At 44.8% G+C, this 19534-nt stretch overlaps 1 protein-coding gene across 1 annotated transcript in view; it reads left to right on the top strand.

Annotated features, from left to right (window-relative positions):
• Positions 1–12514: 12514 nt before the first annotated feature.
• Positions 12515–19534, top strand: part of LOC115476122 (myosin light chain kinase A-like) — a 61789-nt gene continuing 54769 nt past the window's right edge. Inside the window, exon 1 of the mRNA XM_030212298.1 lies at positions 12515–12597. The gene's annotated coding sequence lies outside the window, so the exon portion shown is untranslated. The remainder of the gene's footprint in view (positions 12598–19534) is intronic.

The raw sequence follows: 19534 nt of genomic DNA, 5'->3' as shown, positions 1-19534 counted from the left end.
TAATTTCAGCTCCATAATGCCTGGATGAATTATTTATTTATTTCCTCGTACCTGCACGGTAATCAGCACTTGGCATGTGCTGACCAGTCACCGCTCGTGTAGCGCGTGAGCTGAGTCTTTTCCGCTAGATCAATGGGTAGAGTTAAGGGCTCAGGCCGGTTTTTGGGCACGCGCTGGTTTCATTTTTACTGCAGGTCTTTTTCCCGTCCCATTAAAACACTTCTTTTTTTGTAGATGCGGTAAAAACTGGCCCGGCACGTGCCCAATACACGAGCCTACACTACCGCAGGCCACATTTTACCATGGCTTAGTAAAAGGACCCCTCAATGTGTTGGAACTCCACCCTCTTGAAAAATAAAGTACACAAAAAATGTGTTGAATTTCAGGCAGAAGGTTCTCCTGCAGTAGAATGTTTTTAGGTTATTTGGAAAAAATGTTGGGGGCTCCTTTTTTCTGAACATCATATATAATACCAAAGTACTACAGACCTGAGTTACCAAACAGGGGAGCTTCCAGTTTTAATTAGATTAGATGGATCTTGTGATCCTTATCTGCTGTTCTGTGTTTGTATGAAACACGAACCAAATGGGTTGTAGTGCCATTAAAAATGTTACAAGAAATGTTACGGTTCCAAAATGATATTTAAGAACAGGGGGAATTACTCAGAGCATGTGGTAATATTTCCAGTTTTTAAGAACATGTGCTGTATTTATATATATATATATATATATATATATATATATATATATTTTATTCTCCACCAATTACCTATAAGGTAATAAGATTTACAAATGTAAGATTTAAAAGCATGTACTCAGAACATAGCACTAAGTTTTAAAAGCGACCATGTGCTATCAGTATAACTTTAAAAGATACCATGTGCTCAGAACACAAAAAGACCATATATTTAGCTGCAGAAAAGGTTTATTTACAATACAGATATGTAATAAATTGCAAACAAGAGGTAGCTTAAGAATCTTTACAGGAGAAATTTGCAACAAGATAACAGATTTAAATCATAAATTAAACTAACAAGTCTTTTATTGTAGAGCATGCTGTGGTCCAGCTGAGTGAAGGGCCATGAGGCAGAGGTAGATCTTCACAGCAGTCATCGGTGGGGGAGGGGAGAAGAGTAGAGCTGCAGCAGAGGAGAGAGTGGCCTAGTGGTTAGGGTGGTGGACTTTGGTCCTGGGGAAGTGATGAACTGAGTTCAATTCCCACTTCAGGCACAGGCAGCTCCTTGTGACTCTGGGCAAGTCACTTAACCCTCCATTGCCCCAGGTACAAATAAGTACCTGTATACAAGATGTAAGCCGCATTGAGCCTGCCATGAGTGGGAAAGCGCAGGGTACAAATGTAACAAAAAAATAAATAAATAAGCCTTCATTCTCAGCTTCCTAGGGATTTGTCCCCATTCTTACTCCATTTCTGCCCATATATACTGTCCACTGTAATGAGAATTTTCTAGCTAGGAGGGCTGAACCATGGCTTCTTCTGGAATCCAGGACACCTGCAGTCTGATCATGGCTGGTAGGAGTCACCGTGGTACATTGTTTGGTTCATCCTCAGTCCCTAGATTGCAATGGCTTGAAAAGCAGGAGCTGAGGTGAGGGAATCATCCTGTATTGGGAAAACTAAACAAGCCACATTAGTACAGGTCAATCCTACATAAGTATTCAATGCAAACAGAATACCTGGCTTGTTGTCACATATGAACACAGATAGACCCTCACCAAGTATAGAATAAGTAAACAAACAAAAAATAGAAATATGTAGGCACAAATTTAACTGAAACCCCAAGAAACCAGACTGTGCATACAGTGCAACACCAGAGAAATAGAAACAGTCAAGCATGTCCCGCTATACTGTGTAAAACAAAGATAGCATATGTAAATTTCAAAAACTGACACATTCCACTCACTAAATTAAAACTTAATAAATTAAAACTTAATAAATAAAAAATTAAAAAAATGAAAAATAAGGTAATACTTTTTTATTGGACTAATTTAATAAATTCTTTTGACTAGCTTTCAAGGCCAAAACCTCCTTCCTCAGGACAGGATAGTTTTACTGACCTGAAGGAGTTTTTGGTATCCAAAAACTTGTCAGAAATGTATTTAGTCCAATAAAAAGGCATCACCTTATCTTCTTGTTATATTTTTTATTTATTAACCTTTAAAGTGGACTAACATGGCTACCACAAATTATGTCACCCAAAATGAAAAAAAAATTCTTTTATCTGCATTTGTTGTCTGGCTTTTTTTTTAATTTTGTTTATTTTAAGTTTCACAATTCAAATACAAGCATTTACATCTTGCGACAGAAATTCAGAGTAAATATTATTTAAAGGAATGAATGTTGTCTGGCTTTTTAATTTTTCAAATCATGTAGCTCTCAGTCTCTGGTTTCTGTTTTCTTTACTGTACCCAAACTACATGCTGGGTTGCATTCCTGAGGGATTTGAGAATTAAGGGCCTTTTTTATCAAGCCACACTAAAGGCCTCCAGTGCAGCAATGCTGACAAAGCCCATTCACTTTGACTAGGCTTCTTCAGGATTGCCACATGGGAACGCTAGCATAGCTTGATAAGAGACCCTATCTATGCAGTGGAGGAGTTAGAGAACACCAGGACTGGATTGGTTTGTCCTGAATAAGTTGAGCTAGATGGTAGGATTTGATGGCTAACAAACTGATCCAAAGACTATTAATGCAAATAAGGGTTCAGTCTTCTTTCAGTACACGCTATCCATACTTGCTTTGCTGTATGAAAAATTTCTTTTGTCTATTTTCCCATTTCTCTATCCATTCAGATTTCATTTATTATTACTATCCAGTCTTCAGGCTCCCTCTTTTTAACTGTCTACCTACAGTTTTTCATCTCTTTCTCTCACCCAGGCTCTCTCATTCTGCTTCCTCTTATTTCCCAGTCTTTCACTAACTCTTCTTTCTCACCCTCTGCTATCCATCGTCTCCTTTTTGTCTCTCTCTCCCTCCCCAGCCATGCAGCATGTTGTCCCCCTCCCACTCGCTATCTGGGATTTCTTCTCCTACCCCTCTCCCATCCAACATTGTCTCTCTCAGCCCCTACCATCCAGCATTGCTCCTCTGTCTGTCTCCCCACCACCAGTCAATATTGCCCTGTCTCTCTCTCTCTTCCCTCTACCGTCAAGCTTCACCCCACCTTTCTCTCTCCACCCCCTATGCAGCATCACCCCTCTGTCTCACTCCTCCCACCATCATCCCATCTCTTTTTCCTCCCACCCCCCACCATTGAGCTTCACTCCATCGTTTTCTTCACTATACATTATCACCTAGCATTGCCCTGTTGCGCTCGCTCTCTCTCTCTCCCCTTCCCCATACTCATGCTCACTGGCACCTCTGCTGCATTAGTGCCTTCCTGAGTCTGCAGCATTAATAATAAATAGAAACTGTGACCTTCCCCTTCCTGCTGTCTATGTACTCACTCCCTCCCTCCCAATCCAGAGCTACTGACTCCCTGGGTCAGTAGCAACAAACAGAAACCAGGTGAGGGACATGTCGCTGCTGGCCTTACCCCTTCTAAACAGGAAATTCCATAATAGGGGCATGGCTGTCAGAGCCTGCAGTGGTGTGCACAGGTTTGCTAATGAGAATACAGAGAGCTCTCCAGGGGAACGAGTGAGTGAGCAGCTGGGTGACGGGGAGGGGAAGGTCACAGTTTCTATTTGCTGTTGTCAATGCAGACTTGGGAAGGCTGTGGCCCAGCAGGCAAGCAAGCGACTGAGCACTTGGATAGCAAAGAGGGGAAAGCTGCAGTTGAGGCTGAGAAGGCTTAGCCTCCTCAAGGCTGTTACATGGAGCACCTATGATTTTCTGGATGATCTTTAAAGTCCTGTAGTAAAAATGCCCTGCATTTTCTGAGCACAGTGCTGAAGATTTACAGACCAAATAGATCCTTGTAGTTGGAGGGCACTTCTCTGGTATCTATTCCATCACAGCGAAAAATACATTTTGAGGAGATGAGGACTAATGCCTTTTCTATTGCAGGCCTGTGGGAGTGGAACCAGTTCTCCTCCAAACTTAAGACAGAGGCAGATGATGCAAGCTTCTAAAAGATACTGATGGGCCACTTTTTTTGTGCGGCTTGTAATACTATGAGGCCCTTTTACTGAGTTGTGCTAAAAAGTGGCCTGCATTATGTTTAGCATCATAGGCGCCCGGTATAAGAGGCTTCCAGCTAGTATTAGTAGTAGTTTTCCTGCGAGTCCTGCTGCTCTGGGGGGTTTAAATAGCAGCAGCAACTGCAGTGAAAGCCATCTCTAGCCTTGTGTATAACCAGTTGTAATTTGATTATCTTACTGCTGGGAGAGCAGAGCAGGAGGGTTGGCTGGAGGTGTCCTGGGTTGCCAGGGATATATTTAACTAGGATCATGAATTCCTGCACATGAGCAGTTCACACCAAAGAGACTTGCACTGACCCCTGAAATTTTAAAAGTGCTAAAAATAAGTTTTAAAAGTATTTGCATTAAATCTAATTGCAGAATTTAGGTGCTAGGAAGTGGGATTGGTGTGCTATGTACTCAAATTTGCTCAAGCCATATGCAAATTAGTCCATTTTTGGGAGGTTCTCATTTGCATATTTATGGGTAAAAATTGTTGGAAATGTTTACAGCCTTAATGTTAGGGCATGGCTCTGATCAAAAATGTGAACTTTGATCCAAAAACGAAGGGTTTAGCTAGTGTTTTTGACTAAAAATTCCCATTAGAGTGTCTGTATGTTAATCTGCATTCAAATAGAGCTCTCTGATTGGATGAGCAGCTCCTGTTAGACAATCTGCCTGGGAACAGAGAGGAGAGGAGAGAATTAATGGGTGGATGGGTGTGGATGGCTGGAGGGGGGCAGGGGAGAGGAGAAAATCAATGGGTGGGTATGGATGGCTGGAGGGGGGGCAGGGGAGCGAGGACAAGAAATGAAGAAGAAAGGCAGAAAGTAAAGAAATAAATGGAAAGGAAGCCCTGGAAACGGAGTTAAGAGGACAGATAGCAGCAGAATTGGATACTGGGCCAGCATGATCAGAAAAACAAAGCCACCAGACAACAAAGGTAAAAAAGATAATTTTATTTTCATTATAGTGTTTGGAATATGTCCACTTTGAGAATCAGGTGCTCAACATTAAATGTTTATATTTATTTACTTATGTATGGCATTTTATCCCACATTAAACATGAATTAGGATGTTTTGTGGCTCTACATGAGAATTGTGATATTATGATCCTTGTTTCATATTGTTGACGGTCTGCATTTTCCGTATGGGTGGTATATTGGTGTATTAGGTTCTGCCCAGTGTAATATTTATGGTACAGTAAGGTTCTGAGTGTGTTTTTGCACAAAGTTGTGCATAGTGTTTTGTAGTTGAGCGATTGTGGTTAGTATATGCTTTGAGCAACCACTTTATTCTTTGACATATGATACATATCTAATATCTAAATTTAATAAAAGGTATTAATTGTGACTTTTATTTTTATTTATTTATTTTTCTCTGTGTGTTATCAGACAATTATGGATTTAAGCTCCACCCCTAACCCCGCCCCCTTTAGCCTCCCCAAACAGTTGGGCTACCGATCGCCTATGTTTAGCATGTGGGTTTCCTGTGCACTGAGGCCACTTTTAGTGCAGCTGTAAAATGGCTGCAATTTTTTTCCATTAATGGCCACTGGTTGATTTCCCAATTAGCGTGTGGCCATTAGCACGCTACTGCTACCCATTTTGTTGGTAGGGGCTCCCACGCTAATCCTGTGTTAATCATGTAGGGCACACCAATGCCTACACGTTAACTGATTAGCACAGTGCACACCTACTCTCTGCCTCCAAACATGCCCCTACGCTAAAAAAAAAAAAAATCTATTTTTTAGTATGTGGGAAGCACGTGCCAATTCTAAAACAAAAGCGGAATACGTGAGAATACATCCAGAATTTTTATTACCGGAGAAAATTCAAAGCTAACTTGATCAATACTAATTGATTTTGGGGATATTCTCTGGATTAAAGTCAAATCAGAGAAATTTTGTTTTGTCGGTGTTCAATTTCAATTTGTGATAAAACATCCAATTATCTATTAACGCCATACATTGTTGAATCAACTTAGATTCAATATCAGATATGGAATTAAATGGAATCAAGACTGAGATGTCATCTGCATAAATGTAATGTAAAAAGGTTATTGTTTTGCAACAGTAAACCTAAAGATCTCAGAAAGACATTAAAGAGCAACGGAGAAAGCGGAGATCCCTGAGGTACTCCACATATACTCCTCCATGCGGAAGAAAAGACATCCTTTGCCCGAACTCTGCAACTCCTGATATCATTATAAACAGTAGTTAAGAATGCTACCAATTGATCAATTAGACATATGTACAGCTCTGCTGGTGATTTATTCAGCCCCATTTCCTCATTAGTCTTCAGAGCATGGCTTTGCATAACTCTTCAGTACTAAAAAAGCATCCCAAGTAATCCCTCAAAGAAGAGTGACCAAAATGATAAAGGGGATGGAACTCTCGTATGAGGAAAGGTTAAAGAGGGCTCTTCAGCTTGGAAAAGAGATGGATGAGGGGAGATATGATTGAGGTCTACAAAATCCTGAGTGGTGTAGATCGAGTAGACGTTAATCAAATTTTTATTCATTTCAAAACTACAAAGACTAGGGGACACTCGCGGAAGTTACATGGAAATACTTTTAAAACAAATAGGAGGAAATATTTTTTCACTCAACAAATAGTTAAGCTCTGGAACTCTTTGCTGGAGGATGTGGTAACAGCGGTTAGCGTATCTGGGTTTAAAAAAGGTTTGGACAAATTCTTGGAGGAAAAGTCCATAGTCTGCTATTGAGGCAGACATGGGAAGCAACTGGAAAGCAGATATGCAGTGTTTGATGATGGTAAAAGATGAGGGAGTGAGGAAAGAAGGCACCCAAAGCTGTCAAACAGTGGTAACCTACTAACACATAGCTGGAACCGCCCCCCCCCCCCCCCCACCTGGCCACTCCCTGTCTCATGGTCTCTAGTCTATTTGTATTATATGTGGTGTGCCTTCTCACCCCCTTCCCTACCTGTACCACATAGGAACACCACACTGTCCCCCTCTTGTGGAAAACAGAGTGCAGCACAACAGATACCATAGCTTCCTAATCCAAAATCTACCTGAGCCCTCATGCTGTGCAGAGGTGTACTGGGTCCCAATGCCATGGATCCCCTCCTGGGGCAGGAGCACATGAACAATCTGCTCTAGGGGGGTTAGGTTGGCAGTGTCATCCTGTAGCAGGTTGGCACCAGCCTTGCGCCTGACTGTGTTTGAGCTGCTGCCACTTTCATAAGTACATGCCATACTGGGAAAGACCAAAGGTCCATCAAGCCCAGCATCCTGTTTCCAACAGTGGCCAATCCAGGTCACAAATACCTGGCAAGATCCCATGGCTCTTGCCAGGTATTTGCGCTTGCAGTCTTCAACATCACAATTGCAGTGGAAGACTGCATTGAGGTGGTCCCTCACTGCTTCCCATTCTCTCCCCTTAGTAGAGGCAGCCAGCCTCTGGCCCCTGGGAGCAAACAGATTGATGTGCCGTCTGGCTATTTCTTGCACCAGAAGTTCAATCTCATCCTCACTGAAATTGCCCTTGCAAGTAGGTGCTTGCTTAGGTGCCATTCTGAAAATTGTATCTGGAGATTCGAAAATACGGAGAAGGACGTTTAAATACCACATAAAGACATCCTAGGGAGGATCCACTAGACATCTCACAGATGGACGTCCTAATTTCGATTATGGGTTGGAATTATAAATGTCTCCAGCTGCTCTGCAGATCTAGATGTTTTCACTTCCATCATGAGCCACTTCTTTAAAATGCCTGTCGCTGTGCTCATGCTTTAGATGTTTTTCTTTAGATTATGGGGTGGCATTTCTAAACGTCTTATGTTCAGTTATTGATGTGGACACTTGTGTACACTGTGCAGTAAACCCCTTTTTTCACAGTATGCTACATATGTGTACACAATTGGGGAATCCTTGAAGGATATTTGTTGTGTGGGCTGTCTACTTTTCCTTTGAAAATGTTTCAGATTGGGCGTTAGCTGTTGGGTTATCATATATTCTGCATTTTCCAAAACTGACCGACTCTCCATTCTCCACCCCCCCACCGCCACCAGGATCAGCCACCTGCACCTAGGAAGCTTTCAGCCAGATGGCTTCTACCTCTGTCACATCTTTTGCAGGTAAGCACAAACCTCTCAGCCAACCCTTCCCCTTCTGCTATATAGGTGCTAACCAAACACTTCTTGCATCTTACAGGACAGGATAGAGCACTGCAGCTGGTTAGCAGGATTGCAAGGAACAGCAGTGGACTCTTAATATAGTGGACTATGATAGTGATAATTGTTTCTACCCAGATAATTGTACAGATGTCTTGTCCTCAACTGGACACACTCAGTTGTCGCTGCCTATAGGGGGGGAGAGGGAAGAGGCCCTGAGAATGGATGTGTGCATCCCTCATGGTCAAGGGCTCCCTATTCTGTGCCTGTTCTCTGGATTCAAATCTCACCTCTGTTTTTACCAGGTTCACGGTATCCACATCTGGTGGCTTTTCTCTCGCTTTGCACCTCATATGTCTCCCCAATAGGTTCCATCCCTATTAATGAGGAGGAAACTGTGACCATCACCCTCTCCCCATGTACTGTGGCCCCAAATCACCTGGCAACATTCCCTCGTGCTACAGAAGAGGCACTCCAAAATCACCTGGCAACATTCTGTCATGCTACACCGCCACGGCTTAACCTGTGCCAGGTGTGGGAGAAGCAGGAGCAATGGAATGCTGGTGTTCACAGTCTACTATCACAGTTTGCTGAATGGGTATAGCATTCAACAGAGGCGATGTGCGAGCAGATGCGGCTTGCCTGTGATGCACAATGTGAACAGCAGAAGTTAGTGGATGAGGCAATATTGCAGGAGCTGCAGGAGGCGAGGAGCAAGATGGATGCATTTTTGTGGAAGATGCAGGAGTACAGGAAACAAGTGGAAAGGCATTTCAAGGAGCAGCTGATAGGTTTTCCTTATCCATTCCTATATACATATGCCCTACGCTGTCTGTCATGAACTATATGCACCCCTGTTTTTTTTTTAATACACAGCCAGCCATACCGGTCATTATTCTTCACCATACCCCCCCCCCCCTACATCTCCAAGCCCTGTGCACCATGGTAACTTTGTTTATGAATATACAGTATTTTTGTAAAGAATAACAACTGAATACAGTAGTGTACCGCATAAATTCAAGTCCATTAGTGTAGTTACTGGAACACATTTTAATTAGAACCAAGGGTTATTTAAAAAATGTTGTAATAAAGGTTTGTTTTCCTTTTTTAATTCTGTCTTGGTTCATTGGCCAACAAAACGATATGACATTGGGAGAAGAAACATTACTCTAATATAAGCACTTCTCAATTCATCCTCATCAGGATGAGATGGCACAATATCAATGAAAAGGACTGCTTTCCTAGGGTTTAATAATTTTGAAAACTTGATACTCCTTTTTTTCCATATTTTTATTGAAGAAATTTTAGTTATATAATGAAAAAGAACAAAGATTGAAAACAGTTTGACAATGGCTTCAATGAAATAAAAAAATAATATAGATATGCATTACTACAATAGAATAATATGATAAAAAAATTTTAATCCGATAAATTCCTCAGAATCTGATGACAGCTTTTTTCCCCAGAAATATTTCAGCTGTCTTAGTCCATATATTTTTTTCCAGCAATCAAGCCAACCCTCACAATCGGTGAAATCAGGGTCACTTTCATTAAATTCCTTTTGAAAAAACAGAGCTTTCTCATCCAATATCAGGCTTGATATTGGCATGCCCTTGTCTTTTTGCTGTGTGAACCATAGGAACAAAGCTTCACTCATCTCATATTCACATTTTTTCATAGTTTTCCTAGTATTTAATCCATAGTTACAGGCACGATTGGAGCCCCATTTCCTCAGCTCACTTTGTTGCTTTTTCCAGTCGATAACATTTTCCCCACTCCAGGTTCAGTTACAATTTTTGGATGGACTCACCATTCTCTATTCTTTGTAAAGTTTCTGATTTATAGGCAGTACAACCTTTTTCCTCTTTTGATTTGCCATTGCAGAGAAAGTAGGGCTACTGGTACAGCTGACTTAGTTTTGAGTGAAAGTGAAAACTGATCTAAGAATAAGAATAATAAAAGTAAATGTAAAAGAAGAAACAGTAACAATAGTTTAAAAACATAGAGGCCCTTTTATAAAAGGGCGGTAGTGGTAGTGGCGGCGTTACTTCCAATTTCCGCCGTGCACCAGTGCAGGGACGTGCCTGGTGGTAATCAGTCAGTGCCCCATACTGCCTGGTTACAACTAGGCTACTGCCGGAGCACCTACTGCCTCCTAAATAGCAGGTAGTAAGTTGTCCACCAGGAAATAGTCGCAAAGCAAGTGTTTAAATTACCTGACGGCCATTTTTTTAAAAAAAAGGCTTTTACCAGTAGCAGTACAAGGGGGCCTCGTCGTGCTGCAAACCCGTGCACTGACGCCACCGCGGGGCCCATTTTACTTCTGTTTGGTAAAAGGTGCCCTTAATGTGCCCAAGAATCTTATCTAGCACTGCTGCCTCTGATGCCAGAAAGAGTAAGCCACGTGCATGATGCCAGAAAATGTAAGCCACGCGCTTCTGAATGACAATGCTGTGATATCAGCGGAGGCTTGTCAGGTAAACCAGATGGTTGAATAAATGAAGGTCAGATAACTGAGACTCTACTATCCTATCCTATATAATAATTTGCACCTTCAACATTCTATGTCTGGATGCCTGGGTTCGTAACATCCATTCCCACTCATTGCCCCGCCCTCTCATCAAAACGTAATGATGTCAAAGGGCAGAACAATGAGGGGGGAAGGGAACGCTGGAGGCGAGATGATGTCAGGAGGACAGAATCATGGGACATCAAGGGGAGGGAGGGAGGAAGGGGAGGGCAGGGCAGGGCAGAGGAGAATTGATGGACATGGAACATGGATGGGATGGGAGGACAGTCATAGGCGCCCCGTATAAGAGGCTTGGGGAGGCTAAGCCTCCCCAGCCCAACCGTGACCTTCCCCTGGCTGCTGCCCCCCCAAACGCAGAGCTACCTGGTGCAGCAGCGCTGCAGCCAGGCAGTTCTCGGACAGTCCCTCCGCTCCTTCCCACCCTCAGCTCCCCGATCGACAGCCCTCCTCTCCGTTCCTCCCCCCTTGCGCGTGTTTAACCCTTTTACTTTCAGGCGCAGCGATGGCAGTGAAGAGGACAACACAACGTGCTCGTCTCCAGCTTCTCTTTTCCCTCACACAGTATCCCGCCTTCTGCGATGATGCATTTCCTGTTTCCGTGAGGGCGGGACACTGTGTGAGGGAAGGGAGAAGCTGTGTTGTCTCTTCACTGCCATCGCTACACCTGAAAGTAAAAGGGTTAAACGCGCAGGGGGGGGGGGGAAGGAATGGAGAGGAAGGCTGTCAGGGAGCTGAAGGAGGGCAGGGAGAATCGCTGGGCATGGATGGGAGGGCAGGGGGAGAGAAGAGATGGCTGGAATTGGAGAGGAGGGCAGGGGGAGAAGAGATCACTGGACAGGACAGGAGGGGAGGGCAGGGGAGAGAGGAGAATTGCTGGACATGGATGGATGGAGGGGAGGGCAGGGGAGAGAGGAGAATTGCTGGACATGGATGGATGGAGGGGGCAGGGGAGGGAGGAAATTTGCTGGATATGGATGGATGGATGGAGAGGGCAGAGGAGAATGGAGAGTTCCTGTACATGGATGGATGGATGGAGGGGAGGGCAGGGGAGAGAGGAGAATTGCTGAACATGGATGGATGAATGGAGGGGGCTGGGCAGAGAGGAAATTTGCTGGATATGGGTGGATGGAGGAGAGGGCAGGGGAGAATGGAGAGTTGCTGGACATTGATGGATGGAGGGGAGGGAAGAGAGGAGAAATGCTGGACATGGATGGAGTCTGCGTACTCTTTATCTGTTAAACAATACTATAAATAAAAATCACAAAAAAAATAAAGATTAAAACAAAAAAAAACATAGATAAAACAATCCGTATCTCATACCCCTGGAGCATATTACTCATTATACACCCTTCCCAATTATTACTTATCGTGACAGAACATTTCTCCTAACAGTTCCCTTAAAAACATAATCACCATTACATGATAACCTTGCTAACGCCCGTTTCATTTGTGTGAGAAACGGGCCTTTTTTACTAGTAAATTAATAAATGACATACAAACATCAGTCTTAATCTGTCATCCTGTACTGTTTTGCTGTGTAACTATGTTTGTGGGAAAGTATAACAATAGACCACAGGATGAGGCACTTGTATTTTATTGGCTGAAGGGAAGTTAAGGTGGAGTTATGAAGAATGCTTGAACGTAGAAACCTTGAAATAAAAGTGAAACTAATACTTTAGTGAAAATCAAATACAAGAAATCAGGTGACTCAAGCACTAATTGAGAAAACTAGAGAGGTGGAGTGGATCTGCTCTTGTAAAGGGACTTTCTACGAAGTGACAGTGAGTAAGGTAGGGAATATCTCTGCTTTGTGCAGTCATTGAATATGGATGTAAAATGTGGTCAGGGGAAAGAGCTGTCAGGAAGATAAAACATATCTGGGAACTTTTGATTCTGCTTACTTTGAGATCAGCAAGGGGCGGGAAAGAGCCCCATGCAGACTTTCTTTCTAACTCTTTCTTGCCTTACTCCCAAATTGCCCTGACAAAGGAAATCTTGGTGACTGCCCCAGGCCCTGCACTTTCATTTTCCCATGCCACCAGGTAAACCCACTCTCTGTTCATCTATTGATTGTTCCTGCTTCTTCCCATGAGCACAGAAAAGTGAACATAGTAACGTGGAGGGGCATAATTGAACGTCGCCGGCCAAATAGGTCACCGGCGATCTATTGCGGCAGCGGAGCTACAGCTGGCCGGAACCGTATTATCGAAAAAGATCGGCGGTCATTTTTTTTCGATAATACGGTTTAGCCCGGCCAAATAGCTTGGATTTCGCCGGGTTTGAGATGGCCGGGTTTGTTTTTCAGCGATAATGGGAAAAAATACCTGCGATCTCCAACCCGGTGAAATCCAAGCCATTTGGTCATGGGAGGAGCCAGCATTTGTAGCGCACTGGTTCCCCTGACATGCCAGGACACCAACTGGGCACCCTAGACATGTGGGTACAGTGGGTTTTGGAGGGCTCCCATTACCAGCACAAGTGTTACAGGTAGGGGGGGATGGGTCTGGGTCCGCCTGCCTTAAGTGCACTGCAGTACCCACTAAAAGTGCTCCAGGGACAGGACTTGTTGCTGCTGTATAAGCTTGCCACACCAGTTGACACCTGAAGACTAATCTCTTTGAAAAAGTCCTTTATTTGAATAAGCACATTTACTCACAGTTAACTGCAGATCAGAGGTTGTGCCCCACTGGCAAAGAGTCTTCCTGGTACTGAGATTAGCAGTAGGTCAGAGCTGGCAGAATGCTGTACAATGCCCTCTTTCAGCCACATTCAAGGTAAGAACTAAGTTCTCTAACGTGGCTAACACATGAAAGGGATCTAAAACTGGCTTACAAACATGGCCACTACCTCATGGACTAACGGAAGTAAAACAGGGCACATTCTGACCCAGTTAGCAGGGGGAAAAGCACCATGGGAGTACAGCCCAGTACCCTACACCCACCACAATGCATTGCTGATATGACTCTGCAGTGCACCTAACAGAAAAGGTGTCACACTCACCCGAGAGCCACATCACAACCAGGGAAAGGCTGTTGGAGGATAGAACACATTCTGCTGTCATGGAGGTGGGTACAGCATTTGAGGCTGGCATACAGGCTGGAAAAAAAGGTTTTTAAATTTATTTTTTTAGTGTGGGAGGGGGTTGGTGACCACTGGGGGAGTATGGGGAGGTCATCCCCGATTCCCTCCGGTGGTCATCTGGTCAGTTGGGGCACCTTTTTGAGGCTTGGTCGTGAAAATAAAAGGACCAAGTAAACCTGGCGAAATACTGCTTATCGCCGGGTTTTTTTTTTCCATTATCGGCAAAAGCCAGCCATCTGGTAGCCACGCCCATGCCTGCCCATGTCCCACCTTCGCTTAGCCGGCAACACGCCCCTTTGAATTTTCGCCGGCGAGGCGACGGGAAAGCGGCAATGCTGTCAAAAATGCAGCTTTCGATTATACCGATTTCGCCGCTTTTCCAAGATCGCTGGCCATCTCCTGATTTATGTCTGGAAATGGCCGGCGATCACTTTCGATTATAAGCTGGATAGTAACATAGTAGATGACGGCAGAAAAAGACCTGCACGGTCCATCCAGTCTGCCCAACAAAAGAGATGGTCCAAAGCATAGGCGCCGACTTGAGCACCCCCAATATTTTGGGGCCAAACTCAGAATGCAACAAAGGCTGGAGCTCTATATGCCACCGCCCAGCACAGCACCGCACCGCACCACAAAAGGCACTTTCAAAATTCATAGCTGGTGGCAGCAATGTTGTTGCTAAGCGTTGCTTGCTCCTCCACTCTGAGTATCCCTGCTTGGCCTGACCCCGAAGCTAATATAAATTAAGAAAAAAAAATCCCAGAGCTACGAGACTCCAAAGTGCTGTACGCATAGCTTGCAAGAGTGAGGCAGATGATATGGGCCAGCCCAGGTGCACAGTTCAGCCAATGGAAAGAGTGCAGCTGGTATCATAGCCTCCCACCTCCTGGAGGCATCCTGATCGAAGTTGACCGCTCTTCCTTCCACATCTGCTCCTGACTGGCCCACAGCTCAAGGTAATGTTTTATTCCTCCTTTGTAGGGGGTGATGTGGGCAATTAACGTATTAGCAATGCTGTTAACGTGTTAATATTTATATTTTAATGCTGACCCCCCCCCCCCCCCCACCTTTCGCTTTTACCTATACAGCAGCCAGCAGGGCTCTTTTTCTTCTTTCTTGGCGCTCCTTGTCTCCCTCCTCTGCAGGGCCAAGCTCTGACTTGAGCCACTGTGGTGCAGGAAGTTGGGAAACGGTTCAAATATCTGCAAAGCTCAGCCATGCAGGTGGAGAGAGGCATGAGAGAATCTGGATGAAGGCTGGGGGGGGGGGCATGAGAAACTGGGGGAGAGGCTGGGGAGAGGGAGAATATTGGGTTGTGTTCAGCAACCAGTGGCGTATTTAAACAAGGTGCGTCAGAAGTGACGTACACACCCCCCTTTCAGACCCAGCCCCCACTCCCACCTTAAAATCCTGTCTGATGCAGTAAGGCTGTCTGTGGCCTGCACCAGGTCTGAGGGGCGAGCAGGCGGGACCGATCAGGGAAGAAGTCATGGTCCAGGTTATGGGCAGCCTATGAGTGGTGCTGCCACTGCCCAGGTGAAGACTGCAGTAGACAGGATTTTAAGGTACTGGAGGGGATGCACCACCTGTAAAAAAATGTTCAGCACCCCCAATCATTTTGAAAAGTTAGCTCCTATGGTCCAAAGTATATCAACCAAAGAAGCACACAAAAAAATCACAAAAGGACCTTCAGGATTATTAAGTGACGTGGAGGGGCATTTTCGAACGGGGACGCCCATCTCTAAGGGCACCCATCTCTAAGGACGTCCCGACGAAGGGGCAAGGGCATTCCGGATTATCAAAACAAGATGGGCATCCATCTTTCATTTCGATAATACGGTTGGAGAGGCCCAAATCTCAACATTTAGGTCGACCTTAGAGATGGTCGTCCTTAGGTCGTCCTTAGAGATAGTCGTCCCCGGTTTTCAGCGATAATGGAAACCGAGGACGCCCATCTCAGAAATGACCAAATCCAAGCCATTTGGTCATGGGAGGAGCCAGCATTCGTAGTGCACTGGTCCCCCTGACATGCCAGGACACCAACCGGGCACCCTAGGGGGCACTGCAGTGGACTTCAGAAATTACTCCCAGGTGCATAGCTCCCTTACCTTGTATGCTGAGCCCCCCAACTCCCCCCCAAAAAACCTACTCCCCACAACTGTACACCACTACCATAGCCCTAAGAGGTGAAGGGGGGCACCTACATGTGGGTACAGTGGGTTTCGGGTGGGTTTTGAAGGGCTCCTATTTACCAGCACAATTGTAACAGGTAGGGGGGGATGGGCTTGGGTCCACCTGCCTGAAGTGCACTGCACCCACTAAAAACTGCTCCAGGGACCTGCATACTGCTATCATGGAGCTGGGTATGACAGTTGAGGCTGGCATAGAGGCTGGCAAAATATGTTTTTTAATTTTTGGGGGGGGTGGGAGGGTGTTGGTGATCATTGGGGGAGTAGGGGGTTGGTGACCACTGGGGGAGTAAGGGGAGGTCATCCCCAATTCCCTCCGGTGGTCATCTGGTCAGTTCGGGCACCTTTTCTAGGCTTGGTCATGAAAAAAAATGGACCAAGTAAAGTTGGCCAAATGCTCGTGAGGGATGCCCTTCTTTTTTCCATTATCGGCCGAAGACGCCCATCTCTTAATCACGCACCAGTCCCGCCTTTGCTATGGTGCCGACATGCCCCCGTGAACTTTGGTCGTCCTCGTGACGGAAAGCAGTTGAGGGCGCCCAAAATCGGCTTTCGATTATGCCGATTTGGGTGTCCCTGAGAGAAGGACGCCCATCTCCCGATTTGTGTCAGAAGATGGGCATCCTTCTCTTTCGAAAATGCCCCTGATAGACTGTGATTCAAAGGTTTTTTTAATGGAACATTGTCGCTTTTACTTTGGTGGGTTTTCCAACAGTGTTTTGTGTGAGGGCAGGACTCTATAGTTACTTCTGTTATATGCGTTTACCCCAGTGCTCTGAGAAGGCGTTATACAGTGGAGTGAAGATCGCGTGCTATTTACATTATTAGCAGACTTGTATTACTTAATAAGAATACCTGCATATATTTGTGACCCCTGATGCAGGCGATTTGTTGCCGAAATACAGCCCGTGTCGGGGCTCTTTAATAAAGAACCTGTCATTGTTCTGCTCCTGAAGGTCCTGTGGCGCATCATCCCTTTGCATCCTGGGGATAGAGAATATGTGGATTTAGCAGGCATCACCATTTATGAATGTATTTTATAAATGCTTGTGATTTACCATTTCTTACCAGCAAATAAATACACAAAGTTACACCTGCCTTGAAGCCGATGTTACTTTGCATGGGTGTTTCAGGTAAACTATTTTATACAGTCACATAGGCAGCTTTTATAAATTAGATAAAATGCCTTTCATGACTAGTTGTCCTGTTATAAAATTATCCTTGAAATATTTAACTTTAGGCCCCTTTTACTAAGCGGCAGTAAGCCCAACATGGGCTTACTACTTGCTAAACCACAGTAGCCCAATGGTACTTCCCCCGCACGGCCATTTCCTGCAGGAAAGAGAGACTTCCCTAGTTTTACCTGCTACGGTAAATGGGGGCCTCGGCGTGCATGAACATCATGCGCCGACACCAGCGCAGGCCCCCTTTTGCTGCAGCTTGGTAAAAGGGGCCCTTTAAGCCTTGGTTTGTTTTAAGCCATTACTTGGATTGCTCACTAGGGGGTCCTTTTATCAACTGGCGATAGGGCTACCTCCAGGGTAGCACGTGGCAAATGCCCCTATCGCCAGGCTCACCCAGGTGCTCGGCGGTAGTTCTGTTTCTGCTGCGTGCCATTTCTGGCGCTAGAAAATAGTTTTTATTTTCTAGCACTGGTGGGTGGGGTGTTGGCAGGCCTGGCGGCTAAATAGGAGGTGGCAAGTGCTCCGGCCATAAATAGCTGCGCACCAATTTTTAAGTAGTGCACGGCCCTTTTACTGCTGCAATAAAAGTTGGCCTTGATCTCATTTGATAGAAAATTTCCAACTGAAGTGTTTATCTAATAAAACACATTTTAAAAAATTTTAAGGGATAAATATTCATTAGGGATATGAGTTCCTTTGGAAAAAGAAAGGAAAAATGCAGAGGAACAGGTTAGCTTCATTTAATTTCAAAATGAACCAAAATAAATAGCCAACAATGTTTCGTTTTTAGCAAGTGCTAAATGAAAATAAAAACCTCCTCACTAAACTGCATTAAGGTTTCACAGTTAGTGCATATAAAGTATAAATATTTAATTCATAAAACCTGCAAAACCTTCTGGCATTCCCGGCGGATGGGAGAAGGCAGCCATGCAGCTGATGCAAAGAATTGGTCATCATTGCATGTTAATGGCATGATTGCTAACACAGACTGCAATTTGCTACATATCTGGAGGTATCATTAAATTTTCTGCATCATTTAAGTAGTAACTCCTTTTCCACACTCCAATGCTGCATAGTGATAGCCAATTCTATTATGGTATCTGGGAGCTCAGATTCTGTTATAAAATGCTAGTGCAGTGGTGTTCCTTGGTTGGCTGCCAACCGGGGCGGATCACCGCTGCTCACCCCCCCCCCCCCCAGGTGCATTCTTCTTACCTGCTGGGGTACTGGGAGCAGCCGCGCGGCTGTTGGCTCTGCCAGTTCCCGGCTGCCTCTGCCCCAGAACAGGAAGTAACAGCAGAGGCAGCCGGGAACTGGCAGAGCCGACAGCCACTCGGCTGCTCCCTGCACCCCTCCTGCAGCGTGCACCCCGGTGCGGATCGCCCCCACCGCCCTGCCCTCGGTACCCCGCTGTGCTAGTGTCACCCTGTACTGACCTTCATTACATTTAGGCACCTGCAGTTACACCACTCAAAAACCTGGTGTAACTTCAAGAGCCCAAATGCAGCAAGGGTGCGCATAACATACAGTATTCTGTATGTTATGCACTGTCTTGGTACATGTGGGTACCAATGACATAGGAAGCCAAATTTAAGGTCTTAGGTAGAAAGCTCAAATCCAGACACTCTAGGGTAGCATTTTCTGAAGTGCTACCCGTTCCACGCATAGGGCCCAAGAGACAGGCAGAATTCCGGAGTCTCAATGCGTGGATGATACGATGGTGCAGGGAGGAGGGTTTTAGATTTGTTAGGAACTGGGCAACATTCTGGAGAAGGGGGAGCCTATTCCGAAAGGATGGGCTCCACCTTAACCAGGGTGGGACCAGACTGCTGGCATTGGCGTTTAAAAAGGAGATAGAGCAGCTTTTAAACTGGAGACAGTCGCTCAAAAGCGCATGGTTCAGAATAAGGTATCTTTTAAAGATATCACCAAAACAGGGAAGATAAGGTATCCCGATAGTGAGCTTGTAAAAGAGATCGTAGTAGATCAGGTGTCCTTAAATAAAAATAAAAATCAGGCAAAAGATTGCAATTTAACACAGTCAAGTACTGAGCATGATGTAAATAGAAACAACAAACGTAGTTTGAAATGCCTACATGCAAATGCCAGAAGCTTAAGAAATATGATGGGAGAGTTAGAATATATTACATTAAATGAAAAATTAGATATAATAGGAATCTTTGAGACCTGGTGGAAGGAGGATAACCAGTGGGACACTGTCATACCGGGGTACAAATTATATCATAGTGATAGGATGGATCGAATTGGTGGAG

Source organism: Microcaecilia unicolor, chromosome 8 (genome assembly GCF_901765095.1).
Source record: "Microcaecilia unicolor chromosome 8, aMicUni1.1, whole genome shotgun sequence".
NCBI lineage: Eukaryota > Metazoa > Chordata > Amphibia > Gymnophiona > Siphonopidae > Microcaecilia > Microcaecilia unicolor.
The sequence above is the reverse complement of the archived record's forward strand: the minus strand, read 5'-3'. Positions and strand labels throughout refer to the sequence as shown.